Genomic DNA, 17,381 nt, shown 5'->3' with positions numbered 1-17,381 from the left:
TAATACAGGGGTGTACTCACTTATACTGAGCCCTGTATATATAATGTACTGATAATACAGGGGTGTACTCACTTATACTGAGCCCTGTATATATAATGTACTGATAATACAGGGGTGTACTCACTTATACTGAGCACTGTATATATAATGTACTGATAATACAGGGGTGTACTCACTTATACTGAGCACTGTATATATAATGTACTGATAATACAGGGGTGTACTCACTTATACTGAGCACTGTATATATAATGTACTGATAATACAGGGGTGTACTCACTTATACTGAGCCCTGTATATATAATGTACTGATAATACAGGGGTGTACTCACTTATACTGAGCACTGTATATATAATGTAATGATAATACAGGGGTGTACTCACTTATACTGAGCACTGTATATATAATGTACTGATAATACAGGGGTGTACTCACTTATGCTGAGCACTGTATATATAATGTACTGATAATACAGGGGTGTACTCACTTATGCTGAGCACTGTATATATAATGTACTGATAATACAGGGGTGTACTCACTTATGCTGAGCACTGTATATATAATGTACTGATAATACAGGGGTGTACTCACTTATGCTGAGCACTCTATATATAATGTACTGATAATACAGGAGTGTACTCACTTATACTGAGCACTGTATATATAATGTACTGATAATACAGGGGTGTACTCACTTATACTGAGCACTGTATATATAATGTACTGATAATACAGGGGTGTACTCACTTATACTGAGCACTGTATATATAATGTACTGATAATACAGGGGTGTACTCACTTATACTGAGCCCTGTATATATAATGTACTGATAATACAGGAGTGTACTCACTTATACTGAGCGCTGTATATATAATGTACTGATAATACAGGGGTGTACTCACTTATACTGAGCGCTGTATATATAATGTTCTGATAATACAGGGGTGTACTCACTTATACTGAGCGCTGTATATATAATGTACTGATAATACAGGGGTGAACTCACTTATGCTGAGCGCTGTATATATAATGTACTGATAATACAGGGGTGTACTCACTTATGCTGAGCCCTGTATATATAATGTACTGATAATACAGGGGTGTACTCACTTATGCTGAGCGCTGTATATATAATGTACTGATAATACAGGGGTGTACTCACTTATACTGAGCCCTGTATATATAATGTACTGATAATACAGGGGTGTACTCACTTATACTGAGCCCTGTATATATAATGTACTGATAATACAGGGGTGTACTCACTTATACTGAGCGCTGTATATATAATGTACTGATAATACAGGGGTGTACTCACTTATACTGAGCCCTGTATATATAATGTGGTGATAATACAGGGGTGTACTCACTTATACTGAGCCCTGTATATATAATGTGGTGATAATACAGGGGTGTACTCACTTATACTGAGCCCTGTATATATAATGTACTGATAATACAGGGGTGTACTCACTTATACTGAGCGCTGTATATATAATGTACTGATAATACAGGGGTGTACTCACTTATACTGAGCCCTGTATATATAATGTACTGATAATACAGGGGTGTACTCACTTATACTGAGCCCTGTATATATAATGTACTGATAATACAGGGGTGTACTCACTTATGCTGAGCACTGTATATATAATGTACTGATAATACAGGGGGGTGTACTCACTTATGCTGAGCACTGTATATATAATGTACTGATAATACAGGGGTGTACTCACTTATACTGAGCCCTGTATATATAATGTACTGATAACACAGGGGTGTACTCACTTATACTGAGCGCTGTATATATAATGTACTGATAATACAGGGGTGTACTCACTTATGCTGAGCGCTGTATATATAATGTACTGATAATACAGGGGTGTACTCACTTATACTGAGCGCTGTATATATAATGTACTGATAATACAGGGGTGTACTCACTTATACTGAGCCCTGTATATATAATGTACTGATAATACAGGGGTGTACTCACTTATACTGAGCGCTGTATATATAATGTACTGATAATACAGGGGTGTACTCACTTATACTGAGCGCTGTATATATAATGTACTGATAATACAGGGGTGTACTCACTTATACTGAGCCCTGTATATATAATGTACTGATAATACAGGGGTGTACTCACTTATGCTGAGCGCTGTATATATAATGTACTGATAATACAGGGGTGTACTCACTTATACTGAGCGCTGTATATATAATGTACTGATAATACAGGGGTGTACTCACTTATACTGAGCCCTGTATATATAATGTACTGATAATACAGGGGTGTACTCACTTATACTGAGCGCTGTATATATAATGTACTGATAATACAGGGGTGTAATCACTTATACTGAGCGCTGTATATATAATGTACTGATAATACAGGGGTGTACTCACTTATACTGAGCCCTGTATATATAATGTACTGATAATACAGGGGTGTACTCACTTATACTGAGCACTGTATATATAATGTACTGATAATACAGGGGTGTACTCACTTATACTGAGCCCTGTATATATAATGTACTGATAATACAGGGGTGTACTCTCTTATACTGAGCACTGTATATATAATGTACTGATAATACAGGGGTGTACTCACTTATACTGAGCCCTGTATATATAATGTACTGATAATACAGGGGTGTAATCACTTATACTGAGCCCTGTATATATAATGTACTGATAATACAGGGGTGTACTCACTTATGCTGAGCGCTGTATATATAATGTACTGATAATACAGGGGTGTACTCACTTATACTGAGCGCTGTATATATAATGTACTGATAATACAGGGGTGTACTCACTTATACTGAGCCCTGTATATAATGTACTGATAATACAGGGGTGTACTCACTTATACTGAGCCCTGTATATATAATGTACTGATAATACAGGGGTGTACTCACTTATACTGAGCGCTGTATATATAATGTACTGATAATACAGGGGTGTACTCACTTATACTGAGCGCTGTATATATAATGTACTGATAATACAGGGGTGTACTCACTTATACTGAGCTCTGTATATATAATGTACTGATAATACAGGGGTGTACTCACTTATACTGAGCCCTGTATATATAATGTACTGATAATACAGGGGTGTACTCACTTATACTGAGCGCTGTATATATAATGTACTGATAATACAGGGGTGTACTCACTTATACTGAGCGCTGTATATATAATGTACTGATAATACAGGGGTGTACTCACTTATACTGAGCCCTGTATATATAATGTACTGATAATACAGGGGTGTACTCACTTATGCTGAGCCCTGTATATATAATGTACTGATAATACAGGGGTGTACTCACTTATACTGAGCGCTGTATATATAATGTACTGATAATACAGGGGTGTACTCACTTATACTGAGCGCTGTATATATAATGTACTGATAATACAGGGGTGTACTCACTTATACTGAGCCCTGTATATATAATGTACTGATAATACAGGGGTGTACTCACTTATACTGAGCACTGTATATATAATGTACTGATAATACAGGGGTGTACTCACTTATACTGAGCCCTGTATATATAATGTACTGATATTACAGGGGTGTACTCGCTTATACTGAGCCCTGTATATATAATGTACTGATAATACAGGGGTGTACTCTCTTATACTGAGCACTGTATATATAATGTACTGATAATACAGGGGTGTACTCGCTTATACTGAGCCCTGTATATATAATGTACTGATAATACAGGGGTGTACTCGCTTATACTGAGCACTGTATATATAATGTACTGATAATACAGGGGTGTACTCACTTATACTGAGCACTGTATATATAATGTACTGATAATACAGGGGTGTACTCACTTATACTGAGCCCTGTATATATAATGTACTGATATTACAGGGGTGTACTCGCTTATACTGAGCCCTGTATATATAATGTACTGATAATACAGGGGTGTACTCTCTTATACTGAGCACTGTATATATAATGTACTGATAATACAGGGGTGTACTCGCTTATACTGAGCCCTGTATATATAATGTACTGATAATACAGGGGTGTACTCGCTTATACTGAGCACTGTATATATAATGTACTGATAATACAGGGGTGTACTCGCTTATACTGAGCACTGTATATATAATGTACTGATAATACAGGGGTGTACTCGCTTATACTGAGCCCTGTATATATAATGTACTGATAATACAGGGGTGTACTCACTTATACTGAGCCCTGTATATATAATGTACTGATAATACAGGGGTGTACTCACTTATACTGAGCCCTGTATATATAATGTACTGATAATACAGGGGTGTACTCACTTATACTGAGCACTGTATATATAATGTACTGATAATACAGGGGTGTACTCACTTATACTGAGCCCTGTATATATAATGTACTGATAATACAGGGGTGTACTCACTTATACTGAGCCCTGTATATATAATGTACTGATAATACAGGGGTGTACTCACCTATGCTGAGCGCTGTATATATAATGTACTGATAATACAGGGGTGGACTCACTTATACTGAGCGCTGTATATATAATGTACTGATAATACAGGGGTGTACTCACTTATACTGAGCCCTGTATATATAATGTACTGATAATACAGGGGTGTACTCACTTATACTGAGCGCTGTATATATAATGTACTGATAATACAGGGGTGTACTCACTTATACTGAGCGCTGTATATATAATGTACTGATAATACAGGGGTGTACTCACTTATACTGAGCGCTGTATATATAATGTACTGATAATACAGGGGTGTACTCACTTATACTGAGCGCTGTATATATAATGTACTGATAATACAGGGGTGTACTCACTTATACTGAGCGCTGTATATATAATGTACTGATAATACAGGGGTGTACTCACTTATACTGAGCCCTGTATATATAATGTACTCATAATACAGGGGTGTACTCACTTATACTGAGCCCTGTATATATAATGTACTGATAATACAGGGGTGTACTCACTTATACTGAGCTCTGTATATATAATGTACTGATAATACAGGGGTGTACTCACTTATACTGAGCCCTGTATATATAATGTACTGATAATACAGGGGTGTACTCACTTATACTGAGCTCTGTATATATAATGTACTGATAATACAGGGGTGTACTCACTTATACTGAGCCCTGTATATATAATGTACTGATAATACAGGGGTGTACTCACTTATACTGAGCCCTGTATATATAATGTACTGATAATACAGGGGTGTACTCACTTATACTGAGCCCTGTATATATAATGTACTGATAATACAGGGGTGTACTCACTTATACTGAGCCCTGTATATATAATGTACTGATAATACAGGGGTGTACTCACTTATACTGAGCCCTGTATATATAATGTACTGATAATACAGGGGTGTACTCACTTATACTGAGCCCTGTATATATAATGTACTGATAATACAGGGGTGTAATCACTTATACTGACCCTGTATATATAATGTACTGATAATACAGGGGTGTACTCACTTATACTGAGCACTGTATATATAATGTACTGATAATACAGGGGTGTACTCACTTATACTGAGCCCTGTATATATAATGTACTGATAATACAGGGGTGCACTCACTTATACTGAGCCCTGTATATATAATGTACTGATAATACAGGGGTGCACTCACTTATGCTGAGCCCTGTATATATAATGTACTGATAATACAGGGGTGTACTCACTTATGCTGAGCCCTGTATATATAATGTACTGATAATACAGGGGTGTACTCACTTATACTGAGCCCTGTATATATAATGTACTGATAATACAGGGGTGTACTCACTTATACTGAGCCCTGTATATATAATGTACTGATAATACAGGGGTGTACTCACTTATGCTGAGCGCTGTATATATAATGTACTGATAATACAGGGGTGTACTCACTTATACTGAGCGCTGTATATATAATGTACTGATAATACAGGGGTGTACTCACTTATACTGAGCCCTGTATATATAATGTACTGATAATACAGGGGTGTACTCACTTATACTGAGCGCTGTATATATAATGTACTGATAATACAGGGGTGTACTCACTTATACTGAGCTCTGTATATATAATGTACTGATAATACAGGGGTGTACTCAGTTATAATGAGCGCTGTATATATAATGTACTGATAATACAGGGGTGTAATCACTTATACTGAGCGCTGTATATATAATGTACTGATAATACAGGGGTGTACTCACTTATGCTGAGCCCTGTATATATAATGTACTGATAATACAGGGGTGTACTCACCTATGCTGAGCGCTGTTTATATAATGTACTGATAATACAGGGGTGTACTCACTTATACTGAGCCCTGTATATATAATGTACTGATAATACAGGGGTGTACTCACTTATACTGAGCCCTGTATATATAATGTACTGATAATACAGGGGTGTACTCACTTATACTGAGCACTGTATATATAATGTACTGATAATACAGGGGTGTACTCACTTATACTGAGCCCTGTATATATAATGTACTGATAATACAGGGGTGTACTCACTTATACTGAGCCCTGTATATATAATGTACTGATAATACAGGGGTGTACTCACTTATACTGAGCCCTGTATATATAATGTACTGATAATACAGGGGTGTACTCACTTATACTGAGCTCTGTATATATAATGTACTGATAATACAGGGGTGTACTCACTTATACTGAGCCCTGTATATATAATGTACTGATAATACAGGGGTGTACTCACTTATACTGAGCCCTGTATATATAATGTACTGATAATACAGGGGTGTACTCACTTATACTGAGCGCTGTATATATAATGTACTGATAATACAGGGGTGTACTCACTTATACTGAGCGCTGTATATATAATGTACTGATAATACAGGGGTGTACTCACTTATACTGAGCCCTGTATATATAATGTACTGATAATACAGGGGTGTAATCACTTATACTGAGCCCTGTATATATAATGTACTGATAATACAGGGGTGTACTCACTTATACTGAGCACTGTATATATAATGTACTGATAATACAGGGGTGTACTCACTTATACTGAGCTCTGTATATATAATGTACTGATAATACAGGGGTGTACTCAGTTATAATGAGCGCTATATATATAATGTACTGATAATACAGGGGTGTAATCACTTATACTGAGCGCTGTATATATAATGTACTGATAATACAGGAGTGTACTCACTTATGCTGAGCCCTGTATATATAATGTACTGATAATACAGGGGTGTACTCACCTATGCTGAGCGCTGTTTATATAATGGACTGATAATACAGGGGTGTACTCACTTATACTGAGCCCTGTATATATAATGTACTGATAATACAGGGGTGTACTCACTTATACTGAGCCCTGTATATATAATGTACTGATAATACAGGGGTGTACTCACTTATACTGAGCCCTGTATATATAATGTACTGATAATACAGGGGTGTACTCACTTATGCTGAGCCCTGTATATATAATGTACTGATAATACAGGGGTGTACTCACCTATGCTGAGCCCTGTATATATAATGTACTGATAATACAGGGGTGTACTCACCTATGCTGAGCGCTGTTTATATAATGTACTGATAATACAGGGGTGTACTCACTTATACTGAGCCCTGTATATATAATGTACTGATAATACAGGGGTGTACTCACCTATGCTGAGCGCTGTTTATATAATGGACTGATAATACAGGGGTGTACTCACTTATACTGAGCCCTGTATATATAATGTACTGATAATACAGGGGTGTACTCACTTATACTGAGCCCTGTATATATAATGTACTGATAATACAGGGGTGTACTCACTTATACTGAGCGCTGTATATATAATGTACTGATAATACAGGGGTGTACTCACTTATACTGAGCGCTGTATATATAATGTACTGATAATACAGGGGTGTACTCACTTATGGTGAGCACTGTATATATAATGTACTGATAATACAGGGGTGTACTCACTTATACTGAGCCCTGTATATATAATGTACTGATAATACAGGGGTGTACTCACTTATACTGAGCGCTGTATATATAATGTACTGATAATACAGGGATGTACTCACTTATACTGAGCGCTGTATATATAATGTTCTGATAATACAGGGGTGTACTCACTTATACTGAGCCCTGTATATATAATATACTGATAATACAGGGGTGTACTCACTTATACTGAGCCCTGTATATATAATGTACTGATAATACAGGGGTGTACTCACTTATACTGAGCCCTGTATATATAATGTACTGATAATACAGGGGTGTACTCACTTATACTGAGCCCTGTATATATAATGTACTGATAATACAGGGGTGTACTCACTTATACTGAGCGCTGTATATATAATGTTCTGATAATACAGGGGTGTACTCACTTATACTGAGCCCTGTATATATAATGTACTGATAATACAGGGGTGTACTCACTTATACTGAGCGCTGTATATATAATGTACTGATAATACAGGGGTGTAATCACTTATACTGAGCCCTGTATATATAATGTACTGATAATACAGGGGTGTACTCACTTATACTGAGCCCTGTATATATAATGTATTGATAATACAGGGGTGTACTCACTTATATTGAGCACTGTATATATAATGTACTGATAATACAGGGGTGTACTCACTTATACTGAGCGCTGTATATATAATGTACTGATAATACAGGGGTGTACTCACTTATACTGAGCCCTGTATATATAATGTACTGATGATACAGGGGGTGTACTCACTTATACTGAGCCCTGTATATATAATGTACTGATAATACAGGGGTGTACTCACTTATACTGAGCCCTGTATATATAATGTACTGATAATACAGGGGTGTACTCACTTATACTGAGCCCTGTATATATAATGTACTGATAATACAGGGGTGTACTCACTTATGCTGAGCTCTGTATATATAATGTACTAATAATACAGGGGTGTAATCACTTATACTGAGCCCTGTATATATAATGTACTGATAATACAGGGGTGTACTCACTTATGCTGAGCGCTGTATATATAATGTACTGATAATACAGGGGTGTACTCACTTATACTGAGCGCTGTATATATAATGTACTGATAATACAGGGGTGTACTCACTTATATTGAGCACTGTATATATAATGTACTGATAATACAGGGGTGTACTCACTTATACTGAGCGCTGTATATATAATGTACTGATAATACAGGGGTGTACTCACTTATATTGAGCACTGTATATATAATGTACTGATAATACAGGGGTGTACTCACTTATACTGAGCACTGTATTTATAATATACTGATAATACAGGGGTGTACTCACTTATACTGAGCACTGTATATATAATATACTGATAATACAGGGGTGTACTCACTTATACTGAGCCCTGTATATATAATGTACTGATAATACAGGAGTGTACTCACTTATACTGAGCGCTGTATATATAATATACTGATAATACAGGGGTGTACTCACTTATACTGAGCACTGTATATATAATGTACTGATAATACAGGGGTGTACTCACTTATACTGAGCACTGTATATATAATGTACTGATAATACAGGGGTGTACTCACTTATACTGAGCACTGTATATATAATATACTGATAATACAGGGGTGTACTCACTTATACTGAGCGCTGTATATATAATATACTGATAATACAGGGGTGTACTCACTTATACTGAGCGCTGTATATATAATATACTGATAATACAGGGGTGTACTCACTTATACTGAGCGCTGTATATATAATATACTGATAATACAGGGGTGTACTCACTTATACTGAGCACTGTATATATAATGTACTGATAATACAGGGGTGTACTCACTTATACTGAGCCCTGTATATATAATGTACTGATAATACAGGGGTGTACTCACTTATACTGAGCCCTGTATATATAATGTACTGATAATACAGGGGTGTACTCACTTATACTGAGCGCTGTATATATAATGTACTGATAATACAGGGGGTGTACTCACTTATACTGAGCACTGTATATATAATGTACTGATAATACAGGGGTGTACTCACTTATACTGAGCCCTGTATATATAATGTACTGATAATACAGGGGTGTACTCACTTATACTGAGCCCTGTATATATAATGTACTGATAATACAGGGGTGTACTCACTTATACTGAGCCCTGTATATATAATGTACTGATAATACAGGGGTGTACTCACTTATACTGAGCCCTGTATATATAATGTACTGATAATACAGGGATGTACTCACTTATACTGAGCCCTGTATATATAATGTACTGATAATACAGGGATGTACTCACTTATACTGAGCCCTGTATATATAATGGAATGATAATACAGGGGTGTACTCACTTATACTGAGCCCTGTATATATAATGGAATGATAATACAGGGGTGTACTCACTTATACTGAGCGCTGTATATATAATGTACTGATAATACAGGGGTGTACTCACTTATACTGAGCACTGTATATATAATGTACTGATAATACAGGGGTGTACTCACTTATACTGAGCACTGTATATATAATGTACTGATAATACAGGGGTGTACTCACTTATACTGAGCCCTGTATATATAATGTACTGATAATACAGGGGTGTACTCACTTATACTGAGCGCTGTATATATAATGTACTGATAATACAGGGGTGTACTCACTTATACTGAGCGCTGTATATATAATGTACTGATAATACAGGGGTGTACTCACTTATACTGAGCCCTGTATATATAATGTACTGATAATACAGGGGTGTACTCACTTATACTGAGCCCTGTATATATAATGTACTGATAATACAGGGGTGTACTCACTTATACTGAGCCCTGTATATATAATGTACTGATAATAGAGGGGTGTACTCACTTATACTGAGCCCTGTATATATAATGTACTGATAATACAGGGGTGTACTCACTTATACTGAGCCCTGTATATATAATGTACTGATAATACAGGGGTGTACTCACTTATACTGAGCCCTGTATATATAATGTACTGATAATACAGGGGTGTACTCACTTATACTGAGCCCTGTATATATAATGTACTGATAATACAGGGGTGTACTCACTTATACTGAGCCCTGTATATATAATGTACTGATAATACAGGGGTGTACTCACTTATACTGAGCCCTGTATATATAATGTACTGATAATACAGGGGTGTACTCACTTATACTGAGCCCTGTATATATAATGTACTGATAATACAGGGGTGTACTCACTTATACTGAGCCCTGTATATATAATGTACTGATAATACAGGGGTGTACTCGCTTATACTGAGCCCTGTATATATAATGTACTGATAATACAGGGGTGTACTCGCTTATACTGAGCACTGTATATATAATGTACTGATAATACAGGGGTGTAATCGCTTATACTGAGCACTGTATATATAATGTACTGATAATACAGGGGTGTAATCGCTTATACTGAGCACTGTATATATAATGTACTGATAATACAGGGGTGTACTCACTTATACTGAGCCCTGTATATATAATGTACTGATAATACAGGGGTGTAATCACTTATACTGAGCACTGTATATATAATGTACTGATAATACAGGGGTGTACTCACTTATACTGAGCCCTGTATATATAATGTACTGATAATACAGGGGTGTACTCTCTTATACTGAGCCCTGTATATATAATGTACTGATAATACAGGGGGTGTACTCACTTATACTGAGCCCTGTATATATAATGTACTGATAATACAGGGGTGTACTCACTTATACTGAGCCCTGTATATATAATGTACTGATAATACAGGGGTGTACTCACTTATACTGACCCTGTATATATAATGTACTGATAATACAGGGGTGTACTCACTTATACTGAGCCCTGTATATATAATGTACTGATAATACAGGGGTGTACTCACTTATACTGAGCACTGTATATATAATGTACTGATAATACAGGGGTGTACTCACTTATACTGAGCCCTGTATATATAATGTACTGATAATACAGGGGTGTACTCACTTATACTGAGCCCTGTATATATAATGTACTGATAATACAGGGGTGTATTCACTTATACTGAGCGCTGTATATATAATGTACTGATAATACAGGGGTGTAATCACTTATACTGACCCTGTATATATAATGTACTGATAATACAGGGGTGTACTCACTTATACTGAGCCCTGTATATATAATGTACTGATAATACAGGGGTGTACTCACTTATACTGAGCACTGTATATATAATGTACTGATAATACAGGGGTGTACTCACTTATACTGAGCCCTGTATATATAATGTACTGATAATACAGGGGTGTACTCACTTATACTGACCCTGTATATATAATGTACTGATAATACAGGGGTGCACTCACTTATACTGAGCGCTGTATATATAATGTACTGATAATACAGGGGTGTACTCACTTATACTGAGCCCTGTATATATAATGTACTGATAATACAGGGGTGTACTCACTTATACTGAGCCCTGTATATATAATGTACTGATAATACAGGGGTGTACTCACTTATACTGAGCCCTGTATATATAATGTACTGATAATACAGGGGTGTACTCACTTATACTGAGCCCTGTATATATAATGTACTGATAATACAGGGGTGTACTCACTTATGCTGAGCCCTTTATATATAATGTACTGATAATACAGGGGTGTACTCACTTATACTGAGCGCTGTATATATAATGTACTGATAATACAGGGGTGTACTCACTTATACTGAGCGCTGTATATATAATAGACTGATAATACAGGGGTGTACTCACTTATACTGAGCGCTGTATATATAATGTACTGATAATACAGGGGTGTACTCACTTAGACTGAGCCCTGTATATATATTGTACTGATAATACAGGGGTGTACTCACTTAGACTGAGCGCTGTATATATAATGTACTGATAATACAGGGGTGTACTCACTTAGACTGAGCCCTGTATATATATTGTACTGATAATACAGGGGTGTACTCACTTAGACTGAGCGCTGTATATATAATGTACTGATAATACAGGGGTGTACTCACTTATACTGAGCTCTGTATATATAATGTACTGATAATACAGGGGTGTACTCACTTATACTGAGCGCTGTATATATAATGTACTGATAATACAGGGGTGTACTCACTTATACTGAGCCCTGTATATATAATGTACTGATAATACAGGGGTGTACTACTTATACTGAGCACTGTATATATAATGTACTGATAATACAGGGGTGTACTCACTTATACTGAGCCCTGTATATATAATGTACTGATAATACAGGGGTGTACTACTTATACTGAGCACTGTATATATAATGTACTGATAATACAGGGGTGTACTACTTATACTGAGCACTGTATATATAATGTACTGATAATACAGGGGTGTACTCACTTAGACTGAGCCCTGTATATATAATGTACTGATAATACAGGGGTGTACTCACTTAGACTGAGCCCTGTATATATAATGTACTGATAATACAGGGGTGTACTCACTTAGACTGAGCCCTGTATATATATTGTACTGATAATACAGGGGTGTACTCACTTATACTGAGCGCTGTATATATAATGTACTGATAATACAGGGGTGTACTCACTTATACTGAGCCCTGTATATATAATGTACTGATAATACAGGGGTGTACTCACTTATACTGAGCCCTGTATATATAATGTACTGATAATACAGGGGTGTACTCACTTATACTGAGCGCTGTATATATAATGTACTGATAATACAGGGGTGTACTCACTTATACTGAGCGCTGTATATATAATGTACTGATAATACAGGGGTGTACTCACTTATACTGAGCGCTGTATATATAATGTACTGATAATACAGGGGTGTACTCACTTATACTGAGCCCTGTATATATAATGTACTGATAATACAGGGGGTGTACTCACTTATACTGAGCCCTGTATATATAATGTACTGATAATACAGGGGTGTACTCACTTATACTGAGCACTGTATATATAATGTACTGATAATACAGGGGTGTACTCACTTATACTGAGCCCTGTATATATAATGTACTGATAATACAGGGGTGTAATCACTTATACTGACCCTGTATATATAATGTACTGATAATACAGGGGTGTACTCACTTATACTGAGCCCTGTATATATAATGTACTGATAATACAGGGGTGTACTCACTTATACTGAGCCCTGTATATATAATGTACTGATAATACAGGGGTGTACTCACTTATACTGAGCCCTGTATATATAATGTACTGATAATACAGGGGTGTACTCACTTATACTGAGCGCTGTATATATAATGTACTGATAATACAGGGGTGTACTCTCTCATACTGAGCGCTGTATATATAATGTACTGATAATACAGGGGTGTACTCACTTATACTGAGCCCTGTATATATAATGTACTGATAATACAGGGGTGTACTCACTTATACTGAGCCCTGTATATATAATGTACTGATAATACAGGGGTGTACTCACTTATACTGAGCGCTGTATATATAATGTACTGATAATACAGGGGTGTACTCACTTATACTGAGCTCTGTATATATAATGTACTGATAATACAGGGGTGTACTCACTTATACTGAGCCCTGTATATATAATGTACTGATAATACAGGGGTGTACTCACTTATACTGAGCCCTGTATATATAATATACTGATAATACAGGGGTGTACTCACTTATACTGAGCCCTGTATATATAATGTACTGATAATACAGGGGTGTACTCACTTATACTGAGCGCTGTATATATAATGTACTGATAATACAGGGGGTGTACTCACTTATACTGAGCCCTGTATATATAATGTACTGATAATACAGGGGTGTACTACTTATACTGAGCGCTGTATATATAATGTACTGATAATACAGGGGTGTACTCACTTATACTGAGCCCTGTATATATAATGTACTGATAATACAGGGGTGTACTCACTTATACTGAGCCCTGTATATATAATGTACTGATAATACAGGGGTGTACTCACTTATACTGAGCGCTGTATATATAATGTACTGATAATACAGGGGTGTACTCACTTATACTGAGCCCTGTATATATAATGTACTGATAATACAGGGGTGTACTCACTTATACTGAGCACTGTATATGTAAAGTACTGATAATACAGGGGTGTAATCACTTATACTGAGCCCTGTATATGTAATGTACTGATAATACAGGGGTGTACTCACTTATACTGAGCGCTGTATATATAATGTACTGATAATACAGGGGTGTACTCACTTATACTGAGCGCTGTATATATAATGTACTGATAATACAGGGGGTGTACTCACTTATACTGAGCCCTGTATATATAATGTACTGATAATACAGGGGTGTACTCACTTATACTGAGCCCTGTATATATAATGTACTGATAATACAGGGGTGTACTCACTTATACTGAGCACTGTATATATAATGTACTGATAATACAGGGGTGTACTCACTTATACTGAGCCCTGTATATATAATGTACTGATAATACAGGGGTGTACTCACTTATACTGAGCGCTGTATATATAATGTACTGATAATACAGGGGTGTACTCACTTATACTGAGCCCTGTATATATAATGTACTGATAATACAGGGGGTGTACTCACTTATACTGAGCCCTGTATATATAATGTACTGATAATACAGGGGTGTAATCACTTATACTGAGCGCTGTATATATAATGTACTGATAATACAGGGGTGTACTCACTTATACTGAGCGCTGTATATATAATGTACTGATAATACAGGGGTGTACTCACTTATACTGAGCCCTGTATATATAATGTACTGATAATACAGGGGTGTACTTACTTATACTGAGCCCTGTATATATAATGTACTGATAATACAGGGGTGTAATCACTTATACTGACCCTGTATATATAATGTACTGATAATACAGGGGTGTACTCACTTATACTGAGCCCTGTATATATAATGTACTGATAATACAGGGGTGTACTCACTTATACTGACCCTGTATATATAATGTACTGATAATACAGGGGTGTACTCACTTATACTGAGCCCTGTATATATAATGTACTGATAATACAGGGGGTGTACTCACTTATACTGAGCCCTGTATATATAATGTACTGATAATACAGGGGTGTACTCACTTATACTGAGCCCTGTATATATAATGTACTGATAATACAGGGGTGTACTCACTTATACTGAGCCCTGTATATATAATGTACTGATAATACAGGGGTGTACTCACTTATACTGAGCCCTGTATATATAATGTACTGATAATACAGGGGTGTACTCACTTATACTGAGCCCTGTATATATAATGTACTGATAATACAGGGGTGTACTCACTTATACTGAGCGCTGTATATATAATGTACTGATAATACAGGGGTGTACTCACTTATACTGAGCCCTGTATATATAATGTACTGATAATACAGGGGTGTACTCACTTATACTGAGCACTGTATATATAATGTACTGATAATACAGGGGTGTACTCACTTATACTGAGCACTGTATATATAATGTACTGATAATACAGGGGTGTACTCACTTATACTGAGCCCTGTATATATAATGTACTGATAATACAGGGGTGTACTCACTTATACTGAGCGCTGTATATATAATGTACTGATAATACAGGGGTGTACTCACTTATACTGAGCCCTGTATATATAATGTACTGATAATACAGGGGTGTACTCACTTATACTGAGCGCTGTATATATAATGTACTGATAATACAGGGGTGTACTCACTTATACTGATCCCTGTATATATAATGTACTGATAATACAGGGGGTGTACTCACTTATACTGAGCCCTGTATATATAATGTACTGATAATACAGGGGTGTACTACTTATACTGAGCACTGTATATATAATGTACTGATAATACAGGGGTGTACTCACTTATACGGAGCCCTGTATATATAATGTACTGATAATACAGGGGTGTACTCACTTATACTGAGCGCTGTATATATAATGTACTGATAATACAGGGGTGTACTCACTTATACTGAGCGCTGTATATATAATGTACTGATAATACAGGGGTGTACTCACTTATACTGAGCCCTGTATATATAATGTACTGATAATACAGGGGTGTACTCACTTATACTGAGCACTGTATATATAATGTACTGATAATACAGGGGTGTACTACTTATACTGAGCACTGTATATATAGTGTACTGATAATACAGGGGTGTACTCACTTATACTGAGCCTTGTATATATAATGTTCTGATAATACGGGTGTGTACA

This window comes from Phyllobates terribilis, unplaced genomic scaffold, assembly GCF_046119375.1.
Source record: "Phyllobates terribilis strain yellow unplaced genomic scaffold, ASM4611937v1 Scaffold_2875__1_contigs__length_101509, whole genome shotgun sequence".
Lineage (NCBI taxonomy): Eukaryota > Metazoa > Chordata > Amphibia > Anura > Dendrobatidae > Phyllobates > Phyllobates terribilis.
Note: the sequence above shows the minus strand (reverse complement) of the source record.